General features: G+C 34.1%; 1 non-coding gene across 1 annotated transcript; it reads right to left on the bottom strand.

The window, feature by feature from the left end:
* Nucleotides 1–7,379: 7,379 nt before the first annotated feature.
* Nucleotides 7,380–7,461, bottom strand: Trnas-cga (transfer RNA serine (anticodon CGA)). Its single transcript has one exon. It is a non-coding gene; the product is annotated as a tRNA-Ser (tRNA).
* Between the last annotated feature and the right edge of the window lie 2,053 nt (nt 7,462–9,514).

Raw genomic sequence — 9,514 nt, 5'->3', positions numbered from 1 at the left:
TGGCCCTGGCCCTAGCGTTCAGCCGCAGGCTCAGGACTCATGACTCAGGACACGGGTCCAGGACACACACACGGCTCAAGCTCGAGTCTCAGCCTCAGTCTCCGTCTCCGTCTCAGTCTCCGTTTTGGTTGCTCTGATTTTTTCTCATCATCGTTTGAAATTGTATCGCATTTTTTTAAAGGATATTGTTTCAAATAATTCAAACTGTAGCCAGGACCACCTGCCACATGCCTCCCTCTCTCTATCTCTCTCACTCTCTGTCGCTGTCTCATGTTTGTGCCAATATTTTGCGGTGCTCAGTGTGCTGATGGTCAGCTTGGCAGCGTGGGTGGCGCCTCCATTTGGTCGCCATCATCATCGTCAGTGTGTCCACTGAAGCGTGATGTCGTCTGACATTTACGGATATGCAAAAAGAGAGAGAGAGAGAGAGGGAAGGAGTGTGGGTGGCTCACTCGCTCCTCTTTGCTTGTGTGTCTATGGTGCACAACACAAAAAAATAGCAGTAAAAAACGCGAATGCGGACGTTTCTGGCATCGGCTTTGGCCACGGCTTTTGGCTACTCCTTCTCTTCAACTCCAACTCCAACTCTCACTCCCTTTCCCTCTCCCTCTCCTACTCCAACTCCGTCTATGTATCTAGCGTATTTGCTTTTACTTTATATGTGCGGCACCTCCCATCGAGTGCTTCCTCTGCTCACAACAGAAAATAACAAAAAAAGCACACACAAAAATTGGCAAAAATTTGGTTAACGTAAAAAACGTCGCTTTGTTCTGTCGTCTCCATCGATGGCTCCATAAGAATATGCCCACCACATGCTCCTCCAATCCAGCTCCAGCTCCAGCTCCAACTTCAGTCTGGCCAGCTGATACTCTGCACAACAGATTCCATATCAAAATTCTCACTCGATATGGCATTTGTATTTGAACTACTCAAATTATTATTATTATCATATTAGAAACTGACAATTGAATTATATTTACACATATTTTGATTGAAACTTTATTTAAAAACGTATAAAACAATTAATGGATTTATTCTTTTTGTGACTGTCGTGAAATTGTCCATAACAAAATTATATACTTTCTAAATGATATTGCATTCAATACTCTCAACAAAAAATGTAAATAAGAAGATATTTATTGGAGTTTCTCTAAATTAATTTGTATGTTGCGGTATTATTCTTGAAATATACCAAATTAACATAATGTCAAAATACTAAAATATACCTAAAATATACCCATTTACTATATTGATATGCTATTACATTAAAAATATACCAAGAGTGCAAACCATATTCATTTCTTTGGTATCTAATTTCGATATCTGCAATACATAATACAAATATATATTATGCATTTGAATATTAAGTTCAATTGGGAATTAAGATTTTGAAAGATTTTAAATTAACATTTATTTCAATCTCAATATTTTCACTTAATATTCAAGTAAGAATATCAGTATATTATTTTAAAAACCAATCCTCATTTAGATGAGTACGTTATTTAGAATTTAACATCAACATTTTTAATGAATTCAGTATAGTAGATAAAATATAATATTATCAAAAAGAATTTAAAAGGTTTTGGAATTTAATCTGTAAATATTGAAAAACTGAAACTAAAATTGTATTTCTTAACTTGAATTTTAAGTTTCTACTATATTTAAAAAACAAAATTACAATACTACAATAAATGTTAAATAATTTATTCACATTATCAAGTAAACCTAATCCTAGAAGCTATCAGAAATAAATATTTTAACAATAACGTAAATATATCACATTCTAGGTAGATCTTGAAACTAATTATTCAAAAGAATTGAATCTATAAAGGTATAAATAATAAAACTGCTATTGTATTGCACAAGTAAACTTATATTGTATTTGAAGCAATTCAAATTTACATGAAATAAATAATAAAATATTTCAATATTACAATATTTTTTAAGACTATCAAAAGAGTCTATCAGAGATAATAATAAAATAATAAAACACATATTTCAATGTTACCTTATCTTTATTATTTTGGAATAGCAAAGAAATTCATAAAAACGAAATATTGATATACTGCTACATTATCGGTTAAATACATCAAATTCATATGCCAAAAAAATGCTGAAATAAATACTAAATTCATATGACAAAAATACTAAAATATACCAAAATCGTAAAATATACTAAATTCATATGCCAAAAGCGTTATTCAGTATAAAAATATATACTGCGGCTCATCGCTAAATTATACCAAAAAATAATAAAGTATACCAAAAGCTTTATTTGTTATATCGACATACTATTGAATTTTATATAGTTATATTTAATATATTATATATAAATAAAGCTTTTGGTATATTTTAGTATTTCGTATTTTAGTATATTTCTTGCCTACCGTTTCTTTAGATGAGCTTTGCAGCACGTTTGAAATTCGGCTTGTAGTCAAAACTTTTGAATTCCTCCACTTCTTTTTTTTTAGGTAGGTTGTCTGACTGACTTTGTATCGACAATATTTCGTACCTTTATCAAAATTAAATTCCAGCTTCGAACGTGCCTATGTTTTCATAATAATTCCATTCAATTTTTTCATTCGCGATTTTTCTTCTTGTTGAAACTTCTGTTGTTAATTTTTGTAGTGTATTTTTTTTTTGTGGGCTGTCTGGACCGCTTTGCATGGACTTTAATGCTGAAATCGAATCGCAAAGCAATTGAGAATTAAGTTAAATTAAGATTGTTCAGCGTGTGGCATGCGGCATGTGGCATGTGGCATGTGGTGGGTTTGCTTTGGGCTTTGAGCCTATCAGCGTTGAAAACGAGGTGAATGCTGACTGCGTTTTCAATTGGGGTGGCTTCATCCACACAACACACAACAAAAAAAGTGCAGTGCCAACCCTTGACTTTTCGCTGCAGTTGTTTTTGTTGCTGTTGTTGTTGCTGTTGCTGATGAGGACGCATGGGAACAAAAGCCCATACCCAAGTCGTTGCTTGATGAATGTGCCCCTTGCCAGCAACGCAGCAACGCAGCTTTCGAGTCGCAGTCGCAGTCGCAGTCTCTGCTGCTGCTGCTGCTGTTGGCGGCTCATCGATGGCCAAAGCCGCAACCAATCGCAGGGCGAATGCAGCGTGCAAAAAAACGCAGCAGCCAAAGAAAAGGACACGCTGACCAGCCACAGCCAAAGAGCCACTGAGCCACAATCGCAATCGCAACGAACTCGATGGCAGGGAAGGCTGGAAGGCTTCGCGTTCTCCGATTTGCATGCGTCGCCTTTCGCACACACAGACACACACACACGCTTTTGATGCCACAAATTGCGGCAGGGCGAGTTGAGAGTGCAGAGTGTTGGCTGCGGAGGATGGACGGGGGGGGGGGTAGACTGATTGGTGGCTGCCTTTTTGCTTATGTGCCGCGTGCACGTTAATTACTGCAGTGTGTGTGTGTGTGTGTGTTTGGGGAGTGTGTGTGTGTCTACGTCTGTGTATGTGTGATTCCGTTGCTGTGTATATATATATATGTGTATGTGTGTGTGCTTGTATGTGTGTGTGTGTGTGTATTTGTATGTGTATGTGTGAGTGTGAGTGTTAATATGTGTCCATGTGTGTGTGTGTGTGTGTGTGTGTGTGTCCGTTTCTATGTATGTGTGTGTCCATTTCTCTATATGTGTATGTGTGTGTGTGCCTATGTGTGTGTGCTGTTCATCAATTTGCCATAGATTGCATAGAGTGAAGTCTCAATCAGCAGCAGCAGCAACAAACAGCGTGTGCAAGCAAGACAGCAATACCCAATGCATGTATGTATATATGTGTGTGTGTGTGTGTGTGTTCGATTCCCAATATGCCACACATGTGCCAATGTCGCGGCCATTTACTTCCCCCGCTTCCTCTTCTTCTCTATATGCTTTCCATTTTTTTATGCAATATTTTTTGTGCTGTTTTTTCAGCAGCGAAACTACACGAAGCGAGAGGCGCCTCCCCCCTCCCTCCTCCCTCCAGTGTCCCTCCCCGTCTCCTTCCTTTTGCTATCGCTCACTCCAAACCAATCGCAACCTGCTTCATAATAATTGAATTGGAAAAAGCAGAGCAAAGGGGTTCAGCTTGGTTTAACGCTACGCGACCACAGCAAAATTCTAATTAAACAGGATATGGATGCTGCATGCTACAAGCTGTATGCTGCATGTTGCACGCTGTAAAAGGCTTCGTCATCAGGTCCGCTTATGGACAGTTTCGATGGGAGCACACACACACACACACACACACACACATTCACACAGATTGCGGTTGTTAATTGGAGTACATTCATAAGCCATCAGTATCATCATCATTGCACTCTCATAATCATACTTCAATTCATCAGAAACAGCATCAGCATCAACCAACAACCACACAAAACTAATATAAAATTCTTACTCAACTTTGCAAAACGCAAACCGTTAACTGTTCCGCCCAAAAGCCACTAAAATATCTGGCATATGGTGGAAATAAATATATGTATTATAAGTTCATCATTGCCACATATTTTCCAGGCAAACAAAATAAAATAAAAATGTAGAAAACACTCAATAATGATAGTCTTCAAGAAAATACTAATATGAAAGCTCTATTATGCTCCATTGTGAGATACCCACTATTTACTATTGTGGAAATATACCAATATACCATATAATGATGAAATATACTAAATTAATATACCGAATAATTATTCAAATATACAGAATGTTATATTTCTGATATCCATCGTTAAAATATACCAATATACTATATATATTTAAATATACCAAATAAAAATACCGAAAAATTACTTAAATATACTGAAAACTAAATTTCTCATATCGACATACTATCACTACATACTATCCACCGTTAAAATATACCAATATACTATATATTTTTAAATATATATACTTAAATATACTGAAAGCTAAATTTCTCATATCGACATACTATCACTACATACTATCCATCGTTAAAATATACCAATATACTATATATTTTTAAATATACTAAAGTAATATACCGAATAATTATTCAAATATACAGAATGTTATATTTCTGATATCGACATACTACCACTACATACTATCCACCGTTAAAATATACCAATATACTATATATTTTTAAATATACCAAATAAAAATACCGAAAAAATACTTAAATATACTGAAAGCTAAATTTCTTATATAAACATACTATCACATTCAAGAAATCTATATAGATGAAATAATCCAAATTTTGAACCTAGACAATTTGAACCAGACAGCTGCAGCTATTCTTAGTCATATATAAAGATGTCTGAAAGAACAGGGTATAATACAAGCAACAGATTTTATTATATACCGATACTCATTTGCGTCGGCGGAAGTGGGCATGACAAATATAATGAATATATAAACAAAAAAAAAAAAATAGTTCTATCTCTTTAATCTCTCTGAGATCTGGATATTCATATGGGCAGACAGAAGGATAGACGGACATGAATAGTATATTAACTCGACTGTTATCGTGATCAATAATATATACTATATATACTTCTCCTTCCGCCTGTTACATATGGTTTGCTTTTACAATATATTGTTGATAATTGCTCTTCCATTTTTTTTTTACAAATATGTGTAAAATAATACAATTATCTGAATTGGGAAATTAATTTAAAAAATATTATAGGCTTAAAAAAAATAAGCATAATAATAAGGAATAAACAAACATTTCTACTTCGCAATTGTAACTATTGAAAATCGAACCAATGTTATAAACAATATAAGACAAATATGAAAAGAAGTATGAAATGAAACTGATTCATCGAATGAACCTTAATAGGGAACCTTTAATTAAGCAAGCTGAATCTACAGTGAATTATATTATTTAACTAGTGAATTTTGATTTAATGATATCGGCAAAATTCTTTTGATTCAAAAAAATTCTTGGTAACTTCACACAAAAGAGAAATTAATTTCTTATGATAATTTAATATATGAGAAGAGTACCTACTCCGTCAATATTACGCCATTTTGAAAATGCCTCCATATATGTACATACATACGTACTATATATACATACATACAGAGGTGTCATGTAAGAAAGTTAAGTTAAAGCCTTGTTCACATTATTCCCTTTTGAGCCTATGCGTTGAGCTCAGCAACAAAACTTACTCACTTAAATACATACATTCATTCTTCATACATACACACATACATACATATAAACTTCCATACTTACATGTATATTTACATACATACATAGGCTTGTACACAAAGTTCAGCATACATACTTAAGTTCAAACCTGAGTTTCTGCTAGCAATGCCAATTGCTCTACGTCATTTTGGGGTATTTTTGTCAGGATTGTCCACTTTGGAGCATTTGCACACAATTTCCCAAAATTGTATGTTACTCTTGCATATTTACTTACATACATACCTAAAAGTACCTTGTCTTATAGTGTTAGTGTTAGTGAGTTGCATCGAATCTATTTCACGGATATAACAATCCGCGTATTACACGCACACCATTTTACATACATATGTATGTGTAGAGCTGTGAGTTTCTCTCACAAAACTTTTTCTCTGATCGCAACGAAACGGAGAGCAAATATCCTTTTCAATTGGCAATCTGGACACAAATGTCCCCCTAATATTAGGGCGATTTTCAAGGCTCAGTTTTGCACGCAAAGTGGCCGTGAAATCATCTCTCGTTCGTGTATTGTAAATGATATGTGTGTTTATCAACGCGAATTATAAATTGCAAAGTGATTAAATATTATTATTGTGATTAATTTGCACGTTTGGTATAATTTACATACTTCTAAATTGGTATTCACCACTTGTTTACATGTGTGCTACTGCTGAAATATTTTTTGTTCTTTTTTTCTCTGTGAAATTGCAAAAAGTTCGTTGCGTCACTTGCTGTCTCGCTCTCACACTCGGCTGCCGTTACAAGTGTCCTAATTGTGTTTTGATGTTAGTGAGGCGCGCATTCTAATTCCTCCTTTGCTTCTTTCATCTGCTTAGAAGTGTGAGTGAAAAAGTGAGAGACAGTGAGTCTTATGTGTGTGTGTGTTTTTTTTTTCTTTTTTTTATGTGACTAGAAGTGTGAACATGTATTTTTTTTGTTGTTTTTTTTAATTTTTAAATCTTCAATAAAGCATGCAAAGTGAATAACTCAAGGTAAGTCCATAATTACAAATATCTTAACGTATTAAAATTTATGTACAAAAGGAATGATATGCTGCTGACATTTCAGTTAATGTTACAACCGATTCTATGTTCACACTGAACGTGCAGTATGATTTAAAAACAGTTTATTTAAGTATTCGAAGTAATCATAAAATTAAGTAATAATTAATAATTTTAAATAACTTAAAAAATTGAAAAATGCAAAAAAAGTTAGCCAAAGTTTTCGCAGCCGGTAGGATTCGAACCTACGCTCCCAGAGGGAATCTGATTTCGAGTCAGACGCCTTAACCACTCGGCCACGACTGCTGTGATCAACGCCGTTGCCAATTACCCGTTGTAAACTCGCGTGCTCAAGTGGTTGCAAATTGTTCTATTTTTAGAAACGAGCGAAAATGAATCAGCAGTAGAACGTTCATAACTACGTCACACAAAAGAGAAAGCAAATTGTATGCTTACAAACTAGAATAGAATACAAGACATAAGAAATGAGTAAATCAAAGATTTTGTAGCTTCAAATGTTTATAATAATTCCATTACTAAAAAATTTAATTAATAAAAATAATGAATTACGTTGCGAATTTTAAAGTGAATATAAGAGAAGAAGACACCATGTCAAACCGAATTCCAGCGCAGTTGGCGATAAGAAACTACGTAACAACAACATTTTGAATGGCACCCACCAAAATGGTTCAAAAAAAGAGTTCACAGGTCACAGTTCTGAGTTGTCTCCGATAGATTCTCAGCTCTCATTTCTCCAGTTGAAGTTCTTCATCGTTGTGTGTGGCAAGCGTAGGTGTGTGTGTGTGTGTGTGTGTATGTTTGTGTTTGTGTTTGTGTATGTAACTGCGCCCCCTAAGTCGATGAAAAAGTTTCGACAGGTTTCACATTTTAGGCCGCGAACAGTGCAACAAGAACAATAACAACAACGAAAACAAAAAAAAAAACGAAGCGAAATGAAACGAAATGACAGCGAGCAACAACCAAAAAAGAAATGAGAGAAAAACATTTTTTGTCGCCGCTGCAAAAAAGTTTTTAGGCGAGGGGAAACTTCACCTCTTGAAAGCCCTGAATCAAAGTGTTAAACGGTAATGGTAACGGTAACGGGGGCGTTGCACACTGGGACAAATTGCAAATGTATCATGTGAAAATAATGATTTATTATTTAGACTTAAATGATTTAATAATATAAGTCATATACATTTAGAGAATTATAAGCAAATTTAAATTATTAATGATACATAGATTTATTTATATTTTTTTTAATTTATTGTAATATTTCAACGAATTTGCTTTAATTAAATGTAAATATAAATTTATTCAAATTTTATATGTAGGAAAACAATTTTCAAATATTTCTTTAAAAAAAATACAATTTCAATCATTTTTTATTTATTTCAATTGCAAAACTTGAGTTTTTGTCTTAATTACGTACTACTTAAAAATAATTATTCTTATAAAATGAATAATAGAACTCATTTAAAATCTTTATCTAGAAATGTTTCACCAAAATACTTTAACAAAGACTAATTGAAAGAAACAAATTTCAGCTGACTCATTTGAATTTCTTATGATAATCATACAGAAATCATTCAAATTACATGACTTCATCTTTGCCTACAAATGTAATGTATTTGAATAAAATAAATACATATGTATTTCAAATCATGTCAAAGCCTATATTAAATAAATTCTTAAAAAAATATTTTTTTTTACAATCTGATATACAAAAGTTTTAATAATGCCTACAAATTTACATGAAATATTCGAATAAAAAAATTAACGTAATGTTCTTCTAAATAAAGGTTTTCAAGTGAATTTCTGTTACCTACAACATGAATGAAAATATTCACATATTTAGCAAATTTCGTATATACATGTAAAACTTATGAATGAAGTTTCGTTTTCGACTTGGCAAAAGATTTGTTAGAGCGCTCGTGGCACTTGGCACCACTGTGCAGCGACTGTTGTTTGAGACTGTATGTCTATATGAACTTCTGGTATTTGCGGCCGTGCCATACCGCTTCATACTCTGGGCCAAGTCAAGATGTCGACTTCGACATCTTTGTGGCTCATCCTCCTGGCTTGAAGGCACCTCATCGCACTGCCAGACGCCGTTATGTCTCGCAAAGTTCCAACTGTGGCAGCAGCAACACTAACAACAACAACAGGAAAGCAACTGAAAACTGGTTCTGCAACATTGTGTGTGTCATATTTTGGTTAGGGCTTTTTTTTCTGTAGCTGTAGCTGTTCTTCTTCGCAGTCGTGCGCTCTGCAAAAATATTTCATATAATTTATTGTAAAATTATTTCCGTTTCTGTTGGTGCCTGCCTGCCTTTTAGTCTGTCGTCTGTCGTCTGAC

Source organism: Drosophila nasuta, chromosome X (assembly GCF_023558535.2).
Source record: "Drosophila nasuta strain 15112-1781.00 chromosome X, ASM2355853v1, whole genome shotgun sequence".
Lineage (NCBI taxonomy): Eukaryota > Metazoa > Arthropoda > Insecta > Diptera > Drosophilidae > Drosophila > Drosophila nasuta.
This window is presented reverse-complemented; position numbering and strand designations above follow the sequence as displayed.